This window comes from Macrobrachium rosenbergii, chromosome 12 (genome assembly GCF_040412425.1).
Source record: "Macrobrachium rosenbergii isolate ZJJX-2024 chromosome 12, ASM4041242v1, whole genome shotgun sequence".
NCBI classification, from domain to species: Eukaryota; Metazoa; Arthropoda; class Malacostraca; order Decapoda; family Palaemonidae; genus Macrobrachium; species Macrobrachium rosenbergii.
Window position 1 is genome coordinate 78,338,156 of NC_089752.1, and position 10,954 is coordinate 78,349,109.

The window sequence follows — 10,954 nt, forward strand, 5'->3', positions numbered from 1 at the left end:
TTTTCCACTTGAGCCCCTGCCCTTCTGTTTAACGCTGGACATCTAGAATCTGGACATCTAACTGATCTATAAGAGTTGTATAGACCTGTGAAATTTGAATCGACATGCTACTGTTTACTGATCTGCTTGATTTTATATTGTCAACAGTATAAATTGCACCGTTTGCCTCGCACTAAAACGATAATAACCGGTGATTATGCCCATTATGGTGAATATGTGCGCTTGTTGACCCTTGTAGTTTTAAATTACTATTTATTTTCCAGAAGCAGCCTTTGTGTTCTATGAAATACGGTATATATTTTGTAGCCTGAAGGCCAAAAATTGTTGGGAAAGAAACCGCCAGTAAATTTTTAACTGCATTTATTATACTATCGTTTAACCACCCTTCGGTATTTGCAAATGGTAAGCTTCAACAATTATCGTGGGCAAACTAATGTCCGACTTTTCTTATGCAGAATGCGATGTATTTAAACAGTAAAGCATAAAAAAAGCTGGCAAGATAAATAAAGCCGTTGTACAGACGAATCGACAACAGAGAAAAATAAAACTCACTGATAACCATGGAACAGCGTCAAACACAACAGGTTCCTTCAATAAGTCCAACAATTCACATCCAGAATAACTTGAACTAACAATCCTGCCGTCGGGCATGTAACTGTGAGTTTTCTTAACCTGTGAGTTTTCTTCTAATTATTATTGGGGAGTTCCTCGCTGGGTGAGCAGTTTACGTGGTCTTCTAACCAAGTGATAGAAATTATTATTGGGGCTTCAAACGCAATTTACATATAAAACTTTTTCAAACGCAATTTACATATAAAAACCAACAAATGATACATAAAATTAAAGCTGAGAACTTTACCTTTACAACGATGCCTTAATATTAAAAATATTTTTACAAACAAGAAAGTTACGGAAGGTTCAGTGAGTTTCGGGTTTTCTTCAAATAGGAGTTTAAGCAGTTCTAGACATGCGCTAATTATTACTGGGACTTTAAAAGCCATTTACATATAAAACCGACAGATACATAAAATTAAAGCTGAGAACATTACCTTTACAACAGTGCCCTAATATCAAAAATATCTTTAAAAGTAAAGAGTTATGGAGGGTTCCGTGATTTCCAGGTTTTCCGCAATAGGGTTCCGGGGAATAAACCTGGCCTATTACTGTGCTCTCTGCCCCTTTTATCTAGGTATTGCCGTGGTGACTGTCCCTTTTATCCAGGTATTACTATGCTATCTGTCCCCCTTTAACCAGGTATTACTGTGCTGTCTGCCACCTTTAACCAGGTATTACTGTGCTGTCTGTTCCTTTTATCCAGGTATTACTGTGGTGACTGTCCCATTTATACAGTTATTACTGTGCTGTCTGTCCCCTTTAACCGGGTGTTACTGTGCTGTTTGTCCCCTTTAACCAGGTATTACAATGCTGTCTGTCCCTTTTGTCCAGGTATTACTGTGGTGACTGTATGTTTATCTGGGTAGTACTGTGCTGTCTGTCCCCTTTATCCAGGTATTCCTGTGGTGACTGTCCCTTTTATCCAGGTATTACTGTGGTGACTGTCCCTTTTTATCCAGGTATTACTGCACTGTCTGTCACCTTTAACCAGGTATTACTGTGCTGCCTGTCCCTCTTATCCATGTATTGCTGTGGTGACTGTACCATTTATCCAGGTACTACTACGCTGTCTGTCCCCTTTAACCAGGTATTACTGTGCTGTTTGTCCCCTTTAACTAGGTATTACAGTGCTGTCTGTCCCTTTTATCCAGGCGTTACTGTGGTGACAGTCCCTGCTAACTAGGTATTACTGTGGTGACTGTCCCTTTTTATCCAGGTATTACTGTACTGTCTGTCACCTTTAACCAGGTATTACTGTGCTGCCTGTCCCTTTTATCCATGTATTACTATGCTGCCTGTCCCCTTTACCCAGGTGTTATTGTGCTGTCTGTACCCTTTAACCAGGTATTGTGTTCTATCTGTCTCTTTTATCCAAGTATTACTGTGGTGACTGTCCCTTTTATCCAGGTAATACTGTTGTGGTTGTTTCTTTTATCCAGTTATTACTGTGCTGTCGGTCCCCTTTATCCAGGTATTACTGTGGTGACTGTCCCTTTTATCCAGGTATTACTATAGTGACTGTCCCTTTTATCCAGGTATTACTGTGTTGTCTATCACCTTACTGTGATGTCTGTCCCTTTTATCCAGGTATTACTGCTGTGACTATCCCTTTTGTCCAGATATTACTGTGGTGACTGTTCCTTTTATCCAGGTATTACTGTGGTGACTTAAAAGCATTTTCAATAATATATTTCTATGGTCTCGAGTACATGAAATGGGGTATGTTAACCTGTAGAGATTATTTACCACATAAGTTACAAAGGGTAGGGGGAAGGGGGATGGGGAAGGGGGAATGGGGATGGGGTATATGTTTGAAGCATACTCTGTTATCTAAGTTGGGTCAAATGATGGCCATGTACCAAATTTCGTCTAAATTGGTCACGCAGTTCAGATTTCTATAATGCACAAACATACAAACATTCACTTTTATACATAAGAATTACTTATTATATTTATCACAAAAATCTACAACAAATACTTTGCTTCTGCCTGTAATGTTCATTGTTTTTATGTGTCCCTTCTGACCTCATCCCTCTTTTCTTCACATGTAGGAAACCATTCATGAAATTACATAAAACCCACGTCCTTTTCTATGTTGCTATCTTAGCTTCTGTCACTGCATAATTTATTCTCATCTGAATTGTTAAAAATAAAAGGTGAAACTATATTTGTCATATTTTTATTTTAGGGGAGTGCCGACCACCGAATTTTGAGGAATTATCAAATTTTAGTTATTAACAGTTTTGGACTTATGTTTAAATAAACATGTCCTGAAGTAATATTGCTAATTTTTTTTTTTTTTTTTACATATTTGTTCACCGCATTTACTGCCCTGTGAGCAGCACTGAGCAATAAATTATTGCACAATGTCTGTATGACTTATGACTTTCTAATTCTAGATAGGTGTGAGTTATAGAGTGTTTTGGACTGTTTTATGTGTAAATAATCATATCCTGAAATGTTATTGCTCAAAAAAATGTCTGGATTGGTTTATTGACAATTTTGTTCATTGTTTTTATGGCACTGTGAACGACAAATTGTAAACAACTTGTAAAAATTGTATAAAAAAAACTTGTACAAAAATACTTGTGTCACCCACTAAAACATTGCACTTTCTCTAGCGGTAGCATCATAGAGAAAATGGGTTATAAGGATATAGGGATGATTCACTCAAGATGTCCTGAATGTCTCAGGATTCATGAAAGTGACAAAAATTTTTTTTCTTTTGCTGCTTTCTTAAAACTTCCCCCCCCTTTTTTTAATAAAATATTATATCTCCAAGAAGACTGAACCAAATTCAATTAAACTTTTACAGAATATAGTGGGGAAAATTATTTCTGAGTGCATATTATTATTTTTTTATTTTGTCATTTTTTTTTCAACTGCAAAATTTATGAATTTAAAGGTCGAATTTCTTTATTTCCCCACTTGTGTGTTTTCAGTATTAGTTGTACACTAAGTGGTAAAAATTTGAAGCAAATCCCTTCAGTCATAAGGCAGCAACTGTCACTTACTTTATAATGGGGCCTTATAGTGTCAGCACCCCCTTAATGCTGGTGTTCAGTAAGATTACAGGTTTAATTTGATATCAATAATCTTCATATACTATTAGGTTTTACCCAAAATTTAATGAGATTTGCACAAAGCAACAGGTTCTATTCATACTGAGGTGACATAAATATAATGTTACAAGCTGGAACTTTCCTTCACAGAACAATGGCAAAAGTGATATCTATCCCAAAAATCCATTCTCCCAACCGGCCACAGGCTGAACACAAATCACATGATAATGAATCCGCAAAACAGTTAAACAAGTAACTAATGCAACACCCATAATGCACAGTAAAGTGCATTATGGGAAAGAGTTGGGGGAGAGGGAAGTTCTTTTATGCATTGCAAAATCCCCATATACTGATATCGTTAAGAAAGTGATTGTGAAAGTTCATATTGTGACTATAAAATCTACAGCTATAAAATTCTAAGTAAATATGAGAATAGAAGTGCTTAGGACGTTAGGATTTATGAACTAGTATTTCCTATCGAGTATTGTAACTTATCAACAGATGTAATATCTGTTTACAAGATCGTCATACAAAGTATTTCTGCAAATATGCATCCTAACTGAAGTACTAAAAAACTTAAAACCCGTTGATGGTGATGGACCCTCTTCTGTAAAGATGAAAGATCGAAGGAAGTCAGGACAGACAGAGTTAGCGAACTGCAACAACGTTTGCAGGGTGTTCTGTGATCTGCAAATCACCTGCTATACGAAAAAAAGTGGCCAAAATTGTCAGCTCACTTACATTATTGAGGTAGTAACCACAAGCTCCTCTGGTGTATTCTTTATATGTTAAATCAAATCCTATTGACCGCTGATGGCAACTAAGGAATGCCAGGTTTTGCTCTCTTATAAGTTACGGTTATTTGAAATATTCTTGAAATATTAATACAATAAGATTCAGATACTTTCACCCTTTCACAGATATATTTATATTCATAAGAAAGTTAAAACAAGAAAAGCACTGAAAAAAGCTGAAATAACGAAACAAAGAGAAGGAAAAATAATATAATTTGGAAGGGAATGACGAAGAGTGAAAGAGTTCCTTGGTAAGTGGTAAGAGTTCATTGGCTGCGCAAGGTTGAGGCTAATAAAAATGAACTGTTTTTAAATGGAGAACTGAGCATATCGTACAGTTTCTAAGAATTTCACTGCCCACACCAGTATTAGGAGGTGGAAATGTGACATGCACAAATGCCAAATATAGTTACTTAGTTAAAACCCTGCCACCAAGTAGTTGTCAAAAAGGTTCCGATCATCGAAACTGGCAGAGAAAAGTCAAACTTACAGCATTCTTTATCATTAGTAATTTTTTTCATTTGTTATCATAACGATTAGTCCTATGTGATAAAATAGATGTTGATAAGTGTATCTACTGCCCGATTATTGTTTAGCATTTGTTTATATTTAAAAGATCTGATGGCCATAAAACCTTACAGCTATTATTGAATTTTATTTACCATACCATATCAGATTTTTTTTTTCCTATTGATCACTTGAGTATTTTATATGGTTTTTCCTTAGTGCGACGAGGTTGCGCATAGTTCATTTACTAATGCAGGGGATTCTACCGAACAGTCATACCCATACTATATTTTTCCATTAATGGAAACATGAAGTTAAATTAATACAAATTTTTTTATAATTGTCAGAAAATGGATACCTTATCAAAGGGTTTATTATAATATTTAGATAGCTGATGTAATGATGTGTAGATATGTCCAGCATACATCTGTGCATCAAGACTTCTATTTAGTGAAACATTACTCGGCCATAACAGCTACGACCGAAGGGTGTGCCTAATACATAGTGCTTAACGAGGCACTGTTGTGGAACAACAGTGCCGAGTAAAACTCATCAATTGGGGAGGACCACGAAAGGGATCAGGAGGTGGATCCGCCGGTGGTGGAAGGAGGGTTCGCTGAAAACAGCATCGACATGGGAAGCCACTTGTAATCATCCCATCCCAAGACCTCGAGACTCAGATTCAACAGAGCAGGATTTACTGCCATATCCCAGCATACAAAGGATGGCTTACACATACAATACAGTACATAGGAATGTTGTCTGAGGTTTGCTCTGGAACACCTTTTGCATGGTGAGGGACTGGCTATAGGGTCATCTTGGAATTGAAGTTCTGGAGTGGACATTCACTTATCACAGAACGTATCAAGATTCTGTTTTAGGAAAACCTTTACACTTTTAGCCTCTGTATGCAGTGGAAAAAATTCTGGATGTGTGACGTTTACATAATCGTGTCCTTGACCTAAGATTAGGGATATCTACATTTAATGTGACTATGTTGTAGTTATTGGCTCATCGAGCTAAGTCACTATTGGCTTACTTGATTATTCTGGACTGACATATCTCCTGTTGTTTGCCTGAAAATAAGATCAATCCATTTCATATATATCAAATTAAAAGTCAAACTTATACAACACAAACTGGGTATTCATATATTTATTTCTCTGATTTGAATATATATATATATATATATATATATATATATATATATATATATATATATATATATATATATATATATATATATATATATGTAAATATACATATATATATATATATATATATGTAAATATACATATATATGTATGTATATATATATATATATATATATATATATATATATATATATATATATATATATATATATATATATATATATATATATATATATATATATATATATATATATGTAAATATATATATATATGTATATATATATATATATATATATATATATATATATATATATATATATGTAAATATACATATATATGTATATATACACATTCAGGCGGCAGTACACAACAACAAGCAGGAGTCCAAAAAGACGACAGTCAACGAAACAGTTGCATATTTATTAAGAAACGTTTCGTGTTACTTAAACACATCATCAGTCTGTAAAATTGAAAAATACACATTAATTCTCTAATTTAAAATAAAAGCTAAATTAAAAACGGCAGTTACATTCTTTAAAATTACAACATACATAAAAAGTAAAAAAAGAAAGGAGATTTTTTTTTTTTTTTTTCTTCTAAGTCTACCTGATCAATAGAAGGGAAAAAGACGAAGTGAGACCACAAGCTCACGCATGCCCAGAGTATACTTAGGCCAAGTGCAGAGGAGAAGAAGACACGTTGGAGTTTAGAAGAGGTGCATGACGTTTAATAAACAAAGACTCAAGGGTCGTTAAGTAAGCCGATTGTTTGGTAGTTCCCAGGATGGAAAAATGTTTTTATCTATATCAACCTTGCATTTAACGGCATGATTTCTAATACTAGAAAATTCGGGATTAGTTATTCGTGAGCCAGTTCCGTAGCTCAGGTGGCTATAATAACGGACCTGCAACATTCTCTTTGATGAGCCAACATAAACCAAGACATCTTGGGCATTCAAATTTGTAAATAATATTGGACTTCAAAAAAGGTCTGTAGCTTGTCCTTATAATTAAAAAAGCCGCCAATCTTTAGTGGATTCATAGGTATTAAATTGAGTTTTAGAAATCCAATCTCTTTTTCAATGATTTGTTTGACTTTGGATCTAAGAAAGTCAGAGTGCGTAAATGGTATCGTAGCGTACATAGTCAGTTTAGGAACATTACATTTCACAATAGAATCAGAAAAGTTACGTGCTACAATCTTGTTAACTATTTTATAAAAAGTCTTTGTGGATATGAATTTTTGGTAAAATATTCCAGTAAAAATTCAATTTCAGGTGGAAATTTGCCCAGCTAGATGTATAACGGAGGCTCTAAAACTAGAGTTGTTATGGCATTAATTTTAAAAGAAAAGAAACACGAACTATAAAAGTTACCTCCAAGGACTGTATAAGTACTTTTTCTAAAAACTGATGTACTAAAATTATGGTCAAAGCGGGTGATTTTACGTCTAAAAAAGCTAGTGTATTCTCAGTCTCCTGCTCAATAGTAAATCTAATGTTGGGATGTCTAGAGTTAACGTAATCTAAAAAGATTGACATTGCCACGAATGTTTAAATAGGGCAAAAGTATCATCCACATATCTCCTATAGTAAAGGGGTTTAAAGGATTCAGGACAGTTGTTTAAAAACTCTTCTTCTAAATGTGCCATAAAAAAATTTGAAGAAGAGGGCCCAATGGGGACCCCATAGCAACTCCCTCGACCTGCAAGTAAAGTTGTTTGTTAAAAATGAAAGCAGAATCTTCCACTGCAAGTTCAAGAGAGACTTAAAAAGTTGTCTATTAAAACCGTGAAAGATAACACCACTCTCATAAAAAACTTTGTCCAGAATAATCTCAATAGTTTCGGAGACTGGCACATTTGTGAATAACGACTCAACGTATAAACTGGCCATATATAAATCACCATCCTGGTGTACTATTTGTTGTTGGAAGTCAAAGCCATTTTTAGCGCAAACTGGGATATTGAGTAATCATTTAATAAGTGAACTAAGTACTTAGAGATATTATAGGAAGGGCTATTATACGAAGACATAATTGGTCTGATAGGTATGCCATCCTTATGGATCTTAGGAGCCCATACAAAATGCCAAACGATGACCCTGAAACAAACAATTTTTGGAAGGTTTCTTCATTTAAGATGTTATCTTTCTTTAACTTTCTAGGAATCTATTAACCTTATCTTCCCTTCTGTAGATTTCTAAGAAGCTAGGTTCTCCAATCAGTAAAAATTTTGTATTATCAGAAAGTACTGAATTAACTTTATGTAAATAGTCTTGTTTATTCATTAACACTACTCCCTTGCCCTTGTCGGGTTTGCAAATAACGATATTTTCCACTTTACTTAAATTTCTTAAAATTTCCAAATCTTCCTTTCTAAAGAAGAGCCCATTTATTTTTAAGTTCTTATAGGTGTCATGCAGGAGAGAGAAAGTTTCTGTTGCAAGCTACTGAGATTAGCACTAGCACAATTCAAAACCCTTGAGTCTTTGGAACAACACCTCAAAAGGAAAGTAAAAATATGAGAAATTAGGTCTATATGACGGAATACAGAAATCCAGGCCGAAAGATAAAGAAACTCTTCCCTCTTCGAAAGAACATAGTCAGAATAGTTAAAAATACAAGTGCTACGCTCATCAAAATTGGGAATACAAACGCCTAGAGATTTCAGTTTCCTCTGGTGGCGCAAGTGAACATCAGAGATAAAATTATTAACATATTTAAAGACAACTTCTTAAAAACAATCACATCAATAAATTGTTTATATATATATATATATATATATATATATATATATATATATATATATATATATATATATATATATATATATATATATATATATATATATATATATATATATATATATATATATATATATATATATATATATACATATATATATATATATATATAAATATATATATATATATATATATATATATATATATATATATATATATATATATATATATATATATATATATATATATATATATATATTCTGGCTGACCAACCTGGTGCTGCCGGAAAACTGATTAACAGTCTATGTGCAGAGGTAGGGAAAATGGAAAGGGGAGGAGGAGAGGGAAGGAAGAGGGAAGGAGGAAGGGGGGAGAAGAGGGAAGGGGAAGAAAAAGGGAGAGGGGGAGGGGTTTGCATTGACGGTCCGACTGACAGCTCTAATTTTTTTCCATTTGAATGTTCACCTTTTTAACAGTTGTGGATGAACTGACAGTTATTACAGTGGTGATTGTCCCTTTTATCCAGATATTATTGTGCTAACTGTCACTTTTGTCCAAGTGTTACTGTGATGACTGTCCTTTTTATCCAGAAATTACTGTGGTGACTGTCCCTTTTATCCAGGAAATACTGTGCAGTCTGTCCCTTTTATCCAGGTATTACTGTGGTGGTTGACCCTTTTATCCAGGCATAACTATGGTGACCGTCCCTTTTATCTAGCTATTACTGTGGTGACTATCCCTTTTATCCAGATATGACTATGCTATATGTCCCCTTCATCCAGAAATTACTGTGGTGACTGTCCCTTAATATACACATATTACTATTCCATCTGCCCCTTTTATCCAGTTATTACTGCGGTGACCGCACTTTTTATCAAGGCATTGCTGTGGTGACTGTCCCTTTCGTCTAGATATTAATGCAGTCACTGTCCCTTTTATCAAGGAATTACTGTGCTTTCTTACACCTTTAGCCAGGTATTACTGTGGTCTCTGTCCCCTCTTATCCAGGTATTGCTGTGGTGACTTTCCCTCTTATCCAAGTATTATTACGTTGTCTGTCCCCTTTATCCAGGTATTACTGTGCTGTCTGTCCCTTTTATCAAGGTATTACTGTGCTGTCAGTCCCCTTTATCCAGGTATTATTGTGGTGACTGTCCCTTTGTCCATTTATTACAATGCTGCCTGTCCCCTATAACCAGGTATTACTGTGCTGTCTGTCTCTTTTATCCAGGTATTACTAGTGTCTGTCCCTTTTATCCAGGTATTACTGTGCTGACTGTCCCTTTTATCCAGTTACTACTATGTTGTCTGTCCCCTTTATCCAAGTATTACTGTGACAAATGTCCCATTTATCCAGGTATTACTGTGGTGACTGCCCCTTTTATCCAGGTGTTACTGTGCTGTCTATCACCTTGAACCGGATATTGCTGTGCTGTCTGTCCCTTTTACCCAGGTATTACTGTAGTGACTGTCCCTTTTATCCAGATATTACTGTGTTGTCTGTCGCTTTTATCCAGATATTACTGTAGTGACTTCACCTTTAACCAGATATTACTGTGCTGTCTATCCCTTTTTATCCAGGATGCAGTTAACTCTGAAATGTTTATACACACACACACACACACACACACAGATACACACACACACACACACACACACACACATATATATTTTATATATATAATATATTATATATATATGTCTATATATATATTATATCTCAGTTTATATATATATATATATATATATTATAGTGATATACATCTATATATATATTATATATATATATATATATATATATATATATATATATATATATATATATATATATATATATATATATATATATATATATATATATATATATATATATATATATATATATATATATATATATATATATATATATATATATATATATATATATATATATATATATATATATATATATATATATATATATATATATATATATATATATATATATATATATATATATATATATATATATATATATATATATATATATATATATATATATATATATATATATATACATACGTATAACTGAATCACGAA